This window comes from Ovis aries, chromosome 2, assembly GCF_016772045.2.
Source record: "Ovis aries strain OAR_USU_Benz2616 breed Rambouillet chromosome 2, ARS-UI_Ramb_v3.0, whole genome shotgun sequence".
Taxonomy (NCBI): domain Eukaryota; kingdom Metazoa; phylum Chordata; class Mammalia; order Artiodactyla; family Bovidae; genus Ovis; species Ovis aries.
In genome coordinates this window covers 51,289,904-51,304,818 of record NC_056055.1, presented here as the reverse complement: position 1 = coordinate 51,304,818, position 14,915 = coordinate 51,289,904, and the positions used below count along the sequence as shown (strand labels likewise).

Sequence of the window (14,915 nt, the reverse complement as noted above, 5' to 3'; positions counted from 1 at the left end):
TGGACATTTTCATCTCCTGGACTCATTAGAAACAAAAATTTGTTTATTCTCTACAAAGAAATTGCTATACTTCCCAGGAACTACGTGTCTGCTGATTCAAAGTCTGTGTCCCCGACCAGTGCTCAGCACACACACTCATTGTGTGGTTAGAAAACAGGGTCAATATACCCAAAGAGGTGCGGCTCTGTGTCCTCTGCCCACAGACTCTGTAGAAGCTGAAGGAGCCACAAAGTTTAAAACCCTGTTTCATCCTCTCCAAAGAAGGACCCTCTGGTCTTCTGGGAGGGGGTGAAGCAGAATCTAGTGATTAAACTCCAGAATACAAACACAAGCAGACAGAGCATCTAGTGTGCCTGGTACTAGAGATAAAACGATCAACAAAACAGATCAGATCTCTGTCCTCAGGGGGAACAGACCAATCAACGTTCAAATACAATAGAGTACTGCAAGTGCTAAGGTGGAAAGGGTGAAGAGGCCCCTGCCTCTGCCAGGGGATGTGGAAAGGTATCTGCAGGGAAGAAGCTGCAGACCCCTGCTGGGCTTGCATGGCTGAACCAGAGAAACTGTACTCAAGACAACCTGTGCTCGCGAGGCTGGGACGAGCTGCTACATCCACAAGCGGGCATGAAGTTAAAGTCGGCATCAGAAGGCCAGACACTTTCCCGCACCCCTCTCCCCACCAACAGAAGACTAGCAGCTGGGTTCATATGCCCGGGAAGTGCCTCCAAGAGAAGAACACTTGGGACCCATTCAGACTTCCCCACGGTGAAGCCTCCAGTCCTCAAGGCCTATTAACTCAGCTTCCAGTTACTCAGGAACACCACAAACTGGAGGGGAGGAACTTCTAACATAAAAAGTTCTAAACAAACAGAAACACATCTGGAAGAAACACAACTAAGAAAGAAAAGCACCTATAATTAACATCCTCAGAGAACTAAGATACCATATCCACAAAACAAGAAGAGAAAGTTTTTAATTTTTTAAAAAACATTTATTTAGCTGTGCTGGGTCTTAGTTGTGGGATCTTTAATTGTGGCATGTGGGATCTAGTTTCCTGACCAGGGATCAAAATCGGCCCCTCTGCATGGGAATACAGAGTCCTAGCCACTGGACCACCAGGGAAGCCCCTGTTTTTAATTTTTTTAAGAGATATTCTAGAAACAAAATTATTGGAAATTTAAAGTTGCAAAAAAATTTTGTTGTTGTTGTCACTAGAAGGGCTGGAAGATTATATGGCTGGAGAAATGTGGCAGACAAGGCAAAGGAGAAATAAAAGTGAATGAACAAGGGAAAAAAGAATGAAGTCCAATGTCTGAATACAAAAAGAGAAAAGACAGAAAGTGACAAGAATGATAATTAGCAAAGAATAATTTCCAGAACTGAATAAGTTACTTATTCAAACTAGAAAGTTCCACCAGGTACTCAGCAACATGAGTACAATGGACAAATCCCCACATTTGGTGCATCACAGTGACATTTTAACACACTTAGGATAAAGATCTGGAAAGTCTGGAGTGGGGGAATTAACAAAGAATCAGGAATAAAATTGGCATTAGACTTTTCAAAAGCAATATTGGAAAGTAAAAGGTGATAGTTCCATTAAAATTTTCCAAGAAAATTATTTCCAACTTAGACCATACCCAGTCAAGTTCAGTTCAGTCGCTCAGTCGTGTCCGACTCTGCGACCCCATGAATCGCAGCACGCCAGGCCTCCCTGTCCATCACCAACTCCCGGAGTTCACTCAGATTCATGTCCATCGAGTCAGTGATGCCATCCAGCTATCTCATCCTCTGTCATCCCCTTCTCATCCTGCCCCCAATCCCTCCCAGCATCAGTCTTTTCCAATGAGTTTACTCTTCGCATGAGGTGGCCAAAGTACTAGAGTTTCAGCTTTAGCATCATTCCTTCCAAAGAAATCCCAGGGCTGATCTCCTTCAGAATGGACTGGCTGGATCTCCTTGCAGTCCAAGGGACTCTCAAGAGTCTTCTCCAACACCACAGTTCAAAAGCATCAATTCTTCGGCGTTCAGCCTTCTTCACAGTCCAACTCTCACATCCATACATGACCACAGGAAAAACCATAGCCTTGACTAGACGGACCTTAGTCGGCAAAGTAATGTCTCTGCTTAGGTTGATCATAACTTTTCTCCCAAGGAGTGTCTTTTAATTTCATGGCTGCAGTCACCATCCGCAGTGATTTTGGAGCCACCCAAAAACTAAAGTCTGACGCTGTTTCCACTATTTCCCCATTTATTTCCCATGAAGTGATGGGACCGGATGCCATGATCTTCGTTTCCAGCTTGTATTTCTTCCAGCCCAGCATTTCTCATGATGTACTCTGCATACAAGTTAAATAAGCAGGGTGACAATATACAGCCTTGACGTACTCCTTTTCCTATTTGGAACCAGTCTGTTGTTCCATGTCCAGTTCTAACTGGTGCTTCCTGACCTGCATACAGATTTCTCAAGAGGCAGATCAGGTGGTCTGGTATTCCCATCTCTTGAAGAATTTTCCACAGTTTATTGTGATCCACACAGTCAAAGGCTTTGGCATAGTCAATAAAGCAGAAATAGATGTTTTTCTGGAACTCTCTTGCTTTTTCCATGATCCAGCGGATGTTGGCAATTTGATCTCTGGTTCCTCTGCCTTTTCTAAAACCAGCTTGAACATCAGGGAGTTCACGATTCACGTATTGCTGAAGCCTGGCTTGCAGAATTTTGAGCTTTACTTTACTAGCATGTGAGATGAGGGCAATTGTGCGGTAGTTGGAGCATTCTTTGGCATTGCCTTTCTTTGGAATTGGAATGAAAACTGACCTTTTCCAGTCCTGTGGCCACTGCTGAGTTTTCCAAATTTGCTGGCATATTGAGTATAGCACTTTCACAGCACCATCTTTCAGGATTTGAAATAGCTCAACTGGAATTCCATCATCTCCACTAGCTTTGTTCGTAGTGATGCTTTCTAAGGCCCACTTGACTTCACATTCCAGGATATCTGGCTCTAGATTAGTGATCACACCATCATGATTATCTGGGTCGTAAAGATCTCTTTTGTACAGTTCTTCTGTGTATTCTTGCCACCTCTTCTTAATATCTTCTGCTTCTGTTAGGTCCATACCATTTCTGTCCTTTATCGAGCCCATCTTTGCATGAAATGTTCCCTTGGTATCTCTAATTTTCTTGAAGAGATCTCTAGTCTTTCCCATTCTGTTCTTTTCCTCTATTTCTTTGCACTGATTGCTGAAGAAGGCTTTCTTACCTCTTCTTGCTGTCAAACTATCACCTCTTCTTGCTGTCAAACTATCAATCAATTATGAGGGTAGGCCAAGGCATATTCAAACAAACAGGAACCCAAAAGTTTACCTCCCACATACCTTTTCTCTGGAAGCTATTAAAGGCTGTGCTTAAGGAAGCTGAGAATAAACCAAGAAAAGGAAGACAATACAGAAAGTTGAGACCCATCCTAGAAAACAGGCAAAGAGAATTTTTAAGGATGATGCTGAAGCCCAAGGTGACAGCTAGGCAGCAGGGCAGGGGAACAGACTGGAGCAGGAAGCTGAGAGACCAGAGTCCCCCGCAAGGGAAAAGGGAATAGGCAGACCACATGACATGGCTGAGGGTGCTAACAAGTTAACAGCTCTGTAAAAATGTAAAGACATCATATAAAACAAGAATTTTAAATGGGACAGCTTAAAAACTTAATGGGTGTTTAGTTGCAATATCCTGTGTAGTTTGTTTACAGAGTCCTAATGATGTGAACACAGAGCCACATTTGAGATACTGGAAGCATGAGAGAAGGCTGGTGTGCATTGTGGGGCAGGGCAGAGGACAGAAAGTTAAACTGCCACCTTCCCTGTTAGTCAAGAAATAATATCTGAAATACTACCTCAAGAAACAGTAATATAAGAATGTTGTTTGGAAATACGTAAGTCGGTAGTGGAAAAACAAACTAAAGCAAGTGAAAGTGGTTGCCTTTGCTGCTAAGTCGCTTCAGTCATGTCTGACTCTGTGCGACCCCACAGACGGCAGCCCACCAGGCTCCCCCGTCCCTGGGATCCTCCAGGCAAGAACACTGGAGTGGGTTGCCACTTCCTTCACCAATGCATGAAAGTGAAAAGTGAAAGTGAAGCTGCTCAGTCGTGCCGACTCTTAGCGACCCCATGGACTGCAGCCTACCAGGCTCCTCCGTCCATGGGATTTTCCAGGCAAGAGTACTGGAGTGGGGGCTGCCTTTGAGGAGGGGGAATTTGGAGGGAAAAGGAAGGGATGGAAGACTGCTATTTTTAGCTCTAAACTTTATGGAACTATGTGCCTTTTAAAATATAAATATATACACACACATTAACTTTTATAAAACGCGTCCTTTTTTTTGGTCAACCAAGGATTGAACCTGGGCGCCTGGCAGCAAAAGTGTGGAGTCCTGAGTACTGGGCCACTCAGGAATTCCCAATATAAAATGAAATTTTAAAAAACATGGTAAATCCTTGACATTCTAAAGGCACACACCCTGAGATCTTTGCACATCTCCAAATTCACAGATACTGTTATGGCACTTTGCAAGGATTACTGCAAGCAGAATGCAACATGGATGCCAAGCTGCACACCACGCTTGCCCACTTGCTCTAGTGGCCCAGCACCACAGAGCAGGCCAAGTCTTGATTGAGCGAAATGACAAGTAACCAGAGAACACACACTTTATGATCCTTGGGAAGTAACAAAAATGACAAACTCTAAATCCATCAAAACCAAGGGTCTACAGTGCCATGAGAGTATTAAGCCACAGGCCTTTGCTGTACCTTGAAAGTTGCAGATGGTAAAATGCCTCAAAGCAGTGGCCGTGAGTTGGCCAAATCCATTGTTGAGTGAAGGGTCAACAATGGTCAGCAGCAGCACACGTGCCTGGACCTCTACTCAATCAGGGATCAAAGAGCTCAAGGCTTTGGGGAGATTAGTTAGACAAAAAGCAACCGCTGCTCACAAGTCGACAGCCTTGTGAAAGGAAACACGTACACTAACAGGTGTCAAGTTCCAAGGAGGTGATTATTTTATAGCAGCAACAGGGAAGAAACATTCTGTTTCAAGCTTATTCAAAAGAAACAAAACAGGGAGCTGTCTTCCGAAGCGGCACTGGCCCCAGAGTCACTCTGAGAACTGAGAGACCATGTCGACTGGGGCTCTGTTAGGTGAGAGCAGGCAGCACCAGACGCTGAGCTTACTGCTTTCTCTCCTAATGTGGAGACCAGAACCAATGCTGCAGTAACTGTTGAAGTGCCATCTTAAGTACTTCTCACTTATTTTTTCTCTAATCTTCAAAACACCCCTGCCAGGTGCGCCTTATTAATCTGACTTAACAGATGAGGGGAACATAAAAGACTAACTCCCCAAGTAAGCGGTATTTAGATGCAGCATATCAGTTTGAAAGAATAATGATATTCTGTCCAATGCCTTTCTTTTCAACAAGCAGCAGAAATATGACTGAGGAAAAACAGTCTCCTTATTTTTTGAAATGTCAGTTACCTTGAGTATAAGAAGAAACCACCACTCTTTTCCACAAAAGGTCATTCACTAAAATGTCAAACACTTAATGTTCAATCCCCTTTCTATAGAAATGGCATAAGTAGGAAGGAAACTGTAGTCTCAAAAGTACCATTCTAAGGAAATTCCCAGGGCTCAGAAACCTATGTGAAGAGACTATTGAGGTGGCTAAAGATGCCCTGGGAAAAAACCCAGAGATTAAATAATGTTGGAAAATAGGTAAACAGTCCATATAACTTGATATCACTTAGAGACTGTCAGCCCTACACTAGATGCCCCAACAAACAGTCCTTGAAATCAACTTGAGTACTCCAGGCTCTTCTGAAAGCACCTTAGGGACAGAACTATGATGTTCTGTGTGCCTTACTGTCAGGGCAGTGCAGGATTCCTTACTTCCTCCTCCTCTTCTTTAAATTAAGGTTTTTTTTTTTATATGAACCATTTTTGAAGTCTTTATTGAATCTGTTACAATATTGCTTCTGTTTCATCTTTTGGTAAAGAGGCATGTGGAATCTTAGCTCCCCAGCCAGGGATCGAACCTGCAACCCCTGCATTGGGAGGCAGAGTCTTAACCACTAGACCACCAGGGAAGTCCCAGGGCTCCTATCTTAAGGGGCTCTAGAAGTTGTGAAACTAAATCGTAGCATTAGAGATGATCAAAACCTGGAGAAACACTTATTCTCCATAAATTAATAACTGTGTTGAATTACCCATTTAGAGATAACTCCAAACTAATTTCTCTTTAATGATAATATTCTTTTATCTCAATATCATGTAATCAGTCAATTTATGATCATTTAGATTAGCAATAGAAATCAAATCCACTATGATAAAAGCTAATTTTAGCCATAAAACTGGCCAATTAGATTATTCAGCTGTTCTTTCCAATATCTAGAGTGTCAGAAAGCACTTCAGGATAACTCAGAGCTCCTTAACTGAATGCAATAAGTTCATTCAACTGATTCAAGGACAAGGGGATTTATGATTAAAGGATGTCAGGAAGCTCACAAAATCTCCAGGAGGGTGCGAGAGCAGTACTGGAATGAAGCAGAGCATCCAACCACATTATGAAAATCATTATTGCCACGGCCACTCAAACTTTGCATGGACCCTGCTCTGGATTAGCTGCTCAGAAGAGTAGCTGTCACTGCACCTTCTAGACTAGCACTATCCAATAAAACTTTCTACAGTGATGGAAATCACCGGCATAGCTGCTGTGCTGTCCACTTGTCTCTGGCAGCTACAGAGCACCTGAAATGGGGCTAGTGTGACTGAGGAAATGAGCTTTTAATTTTATTTAACTAATCAAATGTCTACTGGACTGGCCAGAGTAATTCTAAATGCTCAAATCATTCCATATTGCTCACACCTGCATCCAGACCCCACTCAGGTACCTATGACCAAGAGAACCTAGTTCTCCTATCTGCACTGTAAAATTCTACCTCGGAAAATGGGACTCACAATTTACAGCCTATCCAGATGTAAAGGTTGGGGTGGTCAAAAGACTCTGGACAGCTGCTACTATATCATTCCTCTGACAATCTGAGCGCCTATCCATGAGGGTCATGTGCAGATGACTTTGTAATACATTGCTCTACATGCAGTGGGGTGTCAGGTGATCAACCTGAAAACGAGAGAGAAGAAAAACAACAGAAAGTCAAAGAGCTGGTGTCACAGCACACGGGCACAGACAGCGCAGACATCTTTAACTAGCATTATCTTTTTATATTTTTTGCTGCCCTGGGTCTTAGTTGCAGCATTCGGGATCTAGATCCCTAACTAGGGGTCAAACTCACTGGCAGCACAGAGACCCAAACACTGGACCACCAGCGTAGTCCAACTAGCATTTACTGAGCCATTCCATAGGCCACAATAAGGAAATAGAGCTCTAGGGAATTTAAAAACTGAGGCCACTTAAAAATAACGTATTTCTAAATTAATTTAAAAATAACAGTATATAATTACATACTAATTTATGAAAAATAGTATCTCCCACCAAAAAAAAAAAAAGAGAGGAATTGTTTTACATTTTTGCATTAACAGAAGACAGCTAGATTCTCATATCTGCTTTTGCATTCAGACTTTTGCAGTATCACACACAAGTGTACACTCATGAAAGAATGACAGTGAAAAAAGTAAGTTTTTGTATCATTATGAAAATAGTTTTAACCTCACAGACTCCTTGAAAAACTCTCAGGGGCCCCTACTGGTCCTTGGACTATACTTTGAGAACTGCTGATTTAATGAAAATTCTAAGTATAGTGGGGGGTGGAGGAATGGGGAGTGAGCACTGAAATGCAGAGGGCAAAACTAGTAGGAGAAATTATAAGGAGAAATCAAGACTCATAAAAAGACAAATTCTTATCTCTAACCAGGGGAAGTCAATAGACTATGTTTAAACTGAAAAACTGAGTAGATCCAAGCATAGCTTTTCATACATGTATGTAAATATCAAAAGAATTAGCTAAGAGTTGAAAGTGGGAGTCTTGGGGAAGAGGAAATGGGATGCAGGGGGGTTAAGGCCTAGTACTTAACAAATCTTGTTGGGTTATTTGACTTAAGTGTGTGTACTTAGCAAATTACTGAGACATATATATCTTTGGTAAAATTTATTTTTAAAACTATAAAAAGAGCCTGAAGAGACCATAATCACCTCCACCCTAACACACACAATTAGAAAAAGTTGCGAAAGAATTCAGTTCAGTTGCTCAGTCGAGTTCAACTCTTTGCGATCCCATGGACTGCAGCATGCCAGGCCTCCCTGTCCATCACCAACTCCTGGAGCTTACTCAAACTCATGTTCATCAAGTCAGTGATGCCATCCAACCATCTCATCCTCTGTTGTCTCCTTCTCCTCCCGCCTTCAATCTTTCCTAGTATCAGGGTCTTTTCAAATAAGTCAATTCTTCGTTATCAGGTGGCCAAAGTATTGGAGTTTCAGCTTCAACATCAATCCTTCCAATGAACACCCAGGACTGATCTCCTTTAGGATTGACTGGCTGAATCTCCTTGCAGTCCCACGGGACTCTCATGAGTCTTCACCAACACCACAGTTCATAAGCACCAATTCTTCGGCGCTCAGATTTCTTGATAGTCTAACTCTCACATCCATACATGATAGCCTGGAAAAACCATAGCCTTGACTAGACGGACCTTTGCTGGCAAAGTAATGTCTCTGCTTTTTAATATGCTGTCTAGGTTGGTCATAACTTTCCTTCCAAGGAGCAAGTGTCTTTTAATTTCATGGCTGCAATCACCATCTGCAGTGATTTTGGAGCCCCCCAAAATAAAGTCAGCCACTGTTTCCCCACTTATTTGCCATGAAGTGATGGGACTGGGTGCCATGATCTTAGTTTTCTGAATGTTGAGCTTTAAGCCAACTTTTTCACTCTCCTCTTTCATCAAGTTCAGTTCAGTTGCTCAGTCGTGTCCAACTCTTTGCGATCCCATGAATCGCAGCACGCCAGGCCTCCCTGTCCATCACCAACTCCCGGAGTTCACTCAAACTCACGTCCATAGAGTCAGTGATGCCATCCGGCCATCTCATCTTCTGTCATCCCCTTCTCCTCCTGCCCCCAATCCCTCCCAGCATCAGAATCTTTTCCAATGAGTCACTCTTCTCATGAGGTAGCCAAAGTACTGGAGTTTCAGCTTTAGCATCATTCCTTCCAAAGAGCACCCAGGACTGATCTCCTTTAGAATGGACTGGTTGGATCTCCTTGCAGTCCAAGGGACTCTCAAGAGTCTTTTTCATCAAGAGGCTCTTTATTTCTTCACTTTCTGCCATAAGGGTGGTGTCATCTGCATATCTGAGGTTATTGATGTTTCTCCTGGCAATCTTGATTACAGCTTGTGCCTCATCCAGCCCAGCATTTCTCATGATGCACTCTGCATACAAGTTAAACAAGCAAGGTGACAATATACAGCTTTGACGTACTCCTTTTCCTATTTGGAACCAGTCTGTTGTTCCATGTCCAGTTCTAACTGTTGCTTCCTGACCTGCATACAGGTTTCTCAAGAGGCAGGTCAGGTGGTCTGGTATTCCCATCTCTTGAAGAATTTTCCACAGTTTATTGTGATCCACACAGTCAAAGGCTTTGGCATAGTCAATAGAGCAGAAATAGATGTTTTTCTGGAACTCTCTTGCTTTTCCGGTGATCCAGCGAATGTTGGCAATTTGATCTCTGTTTCCTCTGCCTCGTCTAAATCCAGCTTGAACATCTGGAATTTCACGGTTCACGTACTGTTGAAGCCTGGCTTGGAGGATTTTGAGCATTACTTTACTAGCATGTGAAATGAGTGCAATCATGCAGTAGTTTGAGCATTCTTTGGCAATGGAATGAAAACTGACCTTTTCCAGTCTTGTGGCCACTGCTGGGTTTTCCAAACTTGCTGGCATATTGAGTGCAGCACTTTCACAGCATCATCTTTTAGGATCCAAAACAGCTCAACTAGAATTCCATCACCTCCACTAGCTTTGTTCATAGTGATGCTTCCTAAGGCCCACTTCACATTCCAGGATGTCTGGCTCTAGGTGAGTGATCACACCATCATGATTATTTGTGTCATGAAGATCTTTTTGTACAGTTATTCTGTGTATTCTTGCCACCTCTTCTTAGTATCTTCTGCTTCTGTCAGGTCCATACCATTTCTGTCCTTTACTAAGCCCATCTTTGCATGAAATGTTCCCTTGATATCTTTAATTTTCTTGAAGAGATCTCTAGTCTTTCCCATTCTATTGTTTACCTCTATTTCTTTGAATTGATAGCTGAGGAAGGCTTTCTATCGCTCCTTGCCATTCTTTGGAACTCTGCATTCAAATGGATATATCTTTCCTTTTCTCCTTTGCTTTTGCTTCTCTTCTTTTCACAGCTATTTGTAAGTCCTCCTCAGACAGCCATTGTAGTTTTTGCATTTCTTTTTCTTGGGGATGGTCTTTGATTTGTTGCACAGCAATAAATAACTGAAACAATGTGAAACTTTGCATCTCCCAACAAATCAATATTCAAATACAATCCCCAAGGGACACTTTTATTTTTTATTAATATTTGGGGGGGGGAGGGTGTCTATTAATGTCTTTGGGGAAAATCACTTTTAAACCCTCGTTAGTCCACATGGAACAGATGAATGCCCCCAAACCTCTGAGTTCCAGAAGATCCAGGGATGCCTGGCTACTTTGGTAACCACTTCTCTTGATTACAGTGATTGTTTCAGAGATGGATATGGGACCCAAGCCATACCAGAATTAGAATCTGCCCTGGGGACTTCTGCTGGTACCATTAAAAAAAAGATATTCTTGTGCTTGCTTTGGCAGCACACATACTAAAATTGGAACCATACAGAGAAGATTAGCATGTGCCCTGTGCAAGGATGACACACAAATTCATTAAGCGTTTCATATTTTTCACTGACTGGGATCCTTTTTTTGGGGGGGCTATGCCGCATGGCATTATGGATCTTAGTTCTCAAACAAGGGATCAAACCCATACTCAAACCCATCTCTTGCAAACTCAGAGATCCAGTCTGAAAGCTATAAAAGAGCTCATGCTAAGAAGATAAGTGTTCTATGAAAAGCTCAGGAGTGGGTTAACCACTAGATCTCCAGGGAAATCCCTCACTGAGATCCTTATCAATGCCAATGTTAGAGAAGAGAAAAAGGAAGGCCTGACTATCTCAAAAACAAACAAACAAACAAGTGAGAAAGAGAGAAGAAAAGAAAGAGATATTCTCTTCACTCAGATTGCAAGCTGTGAGAGAGATGTAAGTCTAACACTGATGGTGTCGATTTTTGCCTATTTGAGAATGAAGCCAACACAGAAGGAAGCAACTCCAAAGACAATGTACTGATGATATCAAGACCCTGGGATCCAGCCATGACTGTAGTTGGCATGATCCTAGGACTTCCTATTTCATGAGCCAACAAACTCCCCTTTTACCTTAACCAGGTTCATGTTGGATCTCTGTCACACAGTAAAGCTCAAATCATAATCTTAATAAAAAATATAAACAACATGGCTCTATTGAAATATTTTTGGATCTAAAAAGAGTGTTTTAAAACTTCAGTCAGTTTGGGAGGTATGAAATGTGATGGAAGGGAGTCATGAATCAAGAGCATGCTTATTCAAAACTCACAAGCATCTCTAGCAAACTCAGAGATCCAGTCTGAAAGCTATAGAAGAGCTCATGCTAAGAAGATAAGTGTTCTATGAAAAGCTGCCTGTTTGAAGCCTTCAAACCAAGGAAAAAAGCTTCATGTCTTTTAAAAAGATTTCAAAATGTGACTGCATCTATATGGCAGAAGATAGCACAAATAATTTACCAATTTCTAAGACTAAAGGAGGGAGGAGAAGGGGACAACAGAGGATGAGATGGTTGGATGGCATCATCGACTCAATGGACATGAGTTTGAGTAAACCCCAGGAGTTGGTGATGGACAGGGAAACCTGGCGTGCTGCAGTCCATGGGGTCGCAAAGAGTCGGACATGACTGAGCGACTGAACTGAACTGTGTTTGACCCGAAGCAAGTGTACACTACAATATTTATCTGTAGGAACAGATTGTTAGTAACCTCCAAACTAAATATAATTAAGAAAGTACACTTATACCACTGCTTATTACAGTAACATGATCAAGAGCTAACTGTTTTCTCAATAGATTCACTTTCCTGATAGTGCTTAACTTCAGTTCAGTTGCTCAGTCGTGTCTGACTCTTTGCGACCCCATGAATCGCAGCACGCCAGGCCTCCCTGTCCATCACCAACTCCCGGACTTCACTCAGACTCACGTCCATCGAGTCAGTGATGCCATCCAGCCATCTCATCCTCTGTTATCCCCTTCTCCTCCTGCCCCCAATCCCTCCCAGCATCAGAGTCTTTTCCAATGAGTCAACTCTTTGCATGAGGTGGCCGAAGTACTAGAGTTTCAGCTTTAGCATCATTCCTTCCAAAGAAATCCCAGGGCTGATCTCCTAACTCCTTATTGCCAAATTGAGACTTAAATTGAAGAAAGTAGGGAAAACCACTAGACCATTCAGATATGACCTAAATCAAATCCCTTATGATTATAAAATGGAAGTGAGAAATAGATTTAAGGGACTAGATCTGATAGATAGAGTGCTTTACTTAGACTAATAAAAAAAGTTCATTTGTGTTCTAGGAGAACAAGCCAGTTAATAGCACATTTTAAACTATTTGATTTATATACTGACCTACCCACACGCTTTTCAACAATATACTTAGTTCGTAAAGAAAAGTACACCCATACTCAAACATCATCTACCACATAGCAAGCAATCTGCTGCCCATCTGCCAGGGAGGACCTGCAAGGCTATACCACTAAGAAGCATCTTAACATTCTAAGAACGCTTATGTTCAATATCCCTAATCTAGATAAAACCCTAGCAGAAATATAAACAGAACTTTCCCTCTACTTGTAGAGATGACAAAAGTGAAAATAAATATGTAAGAGTACAAAACAGACAAGGTCCCAGTCAAGCAGGCTAGGATTTTGATGGGGTTCCAAGTCCTGGAATCCTAAAATCTCATCCATATTCTGATCTGACCAACTAAGTGAGACTAGCTAGGCATGCAGGTGCCCAGGGTTAGCTTCAGATACCACATCCATCAGCCTAATTTCTTTCTTTCAGTTTGGCTGTGCTGGGTCTTTGTTGCTGGGCATGGGTTTTCTCTAGTTGCAGCAAGCAAATTTCTCATTGTGGTGTCTTCTCTTGTTGGAGAGCATGAGCTCTAGGTATGCAGGCTTCAGGCACGCAGCCCAGCATGTGGGCTCAGCAGTCATGTTGCAAGGGCTCAGTTGTGCCACAGCATGTGGGATCTCCCTGGATCAGGGATCAAACCCACGTCCCCTGCATTAGCAGGCTGATTCTTAACCACTGGATATGACTAATTTCATCATCTCTGGTTCTGCTGTGTCAGGGCTGGTTCAGAAATTGGACTTGTGTGCTAAGACTTTTCAGTCTTGTCTGACTCTTTGTGACCCTATGGATTGTAGCCTGCCAGGCTCCTCTGTCCATGGGATACTCTAGGCAAGAATATTGGAATGGGTTGCCATGTCCTCCACCAGGGTATCTTTCCAACCCAGGGATCTTTCCAACACGAACCCGTGTCTCTTATGTCTCCTGCATTGGCAGGTGGATTCTTTACCACTAGCACCACTTGGGAAGCCGAAATTGGACAGACTAAGTCTATTAAAAAGAAGTCCATCAATGACTGAACATGAGCATGACTGGGGATGTCAAGCTAATGCCAGAAGCCCTTACCATCTCACCCTACTCTTCAGTGCTCCCACTTCACCACCTTGTTTTCCAGTGAAAAATCCTTAGGAATTAGCTGACGTAGAACTTTATAATTCAGTCTGAATAAGTTATTAGCACCCTACTTATACTCCAGTGCAAAGTCAAAATGCTTCTACTAAAACCGCCTGCTGAGGCCAGGGACTATATTTCCTCTCTCTCTCTGAAAGTGCCTGATATAAACTCAATGAAGTATTTGTAAAGTAATTTTAGATATTTTACTGGCCCTTCATGCAGCATGTAGGATCTTACTTTCCCAACTAGGGATCAAACCTGTGCCCCCTGCATTGGACGTAAGGCATTTTAACCACTGGAATTTTGTATATAAATGAAATGTAACACCATATTACCCAACAAGTCATTTTCCTGAGAATCACAACTATGCCTACAATCAGCCAGAAGTCAGAAAGAAATCTCAGAAATCCAAAACAAAGATCAAAGCCTATACATATATGAAAGATTTCCTCATAGGAAAGTCCCTGAAGCCCTCACAACAGTCTTTTGTTTCAAACAAACAAAATTCAAGTTTTTCTAGTTTTCTAACTAACTGAAGACAGGCACAAAAAATTCTAGAATGAGGACCAGAGGCGGCTGCATGCTGACAGCTGCAAAAAGGGACAGCTGACCCACTAAGGGGGAAAAAGGGCCCAACAGCATGTACTGGAGGGGCTATTAAACCTAAAGATCTTAAAAGCCAAGGAAGGTGCTTATGAATTTGATTTACAAATTCATTCATCTAACATTTTAAAGCTCCTACTTTGTTTAAGATTAAGCACTGTGGAACAGAGAATTTCTATGGCATAGTCTTTACTGTCATAGGGGCTCAGTGGCAACAAGACATACACAGATAACCATAGCTCAAAGAGAAAAGCATTAAGTGCCGCCTAAGAGATGATGGTACTCAGGAGCTCAGAGAGGCAAAGGGTATTTTCAGCTTCATGGTGGTACTGACAACAGAGCTAGGAATTATTGGTTTGGATTTGGATAAATTGTAGATGTAAAGTACATTCTAGACGAGGTAAAGGCAGGGAAAGGTTTGAGGTGGGGGAAGCAATGCATTCATTCTGG

At 42.3% G+C, this 14,915-nt stretch overlaps 1 protein-coding gene and 1 non-coding gene across 2 annotated transcripts in view; one reads left to right on the top strand and one right to left on the bottom strand.

Moving 5' to 3' along the window:
• Positions 1-14,915, bottom strand: part of ZBTB5 (zinc finger and BTB domain containing 5) — a 31,296-nt gene that overhangs the window by 6,494 nt on the left and 9,887 nt on the right.
• Positions 10,835-10,941, top strand: LOC114113293 (U6 spliceosomal RNA). Its single transcript, XR_003588356.1, has one exon. It is a non-coding gene; the product is annotated as a U6 spliceosomal RNA (small nuclear RNA).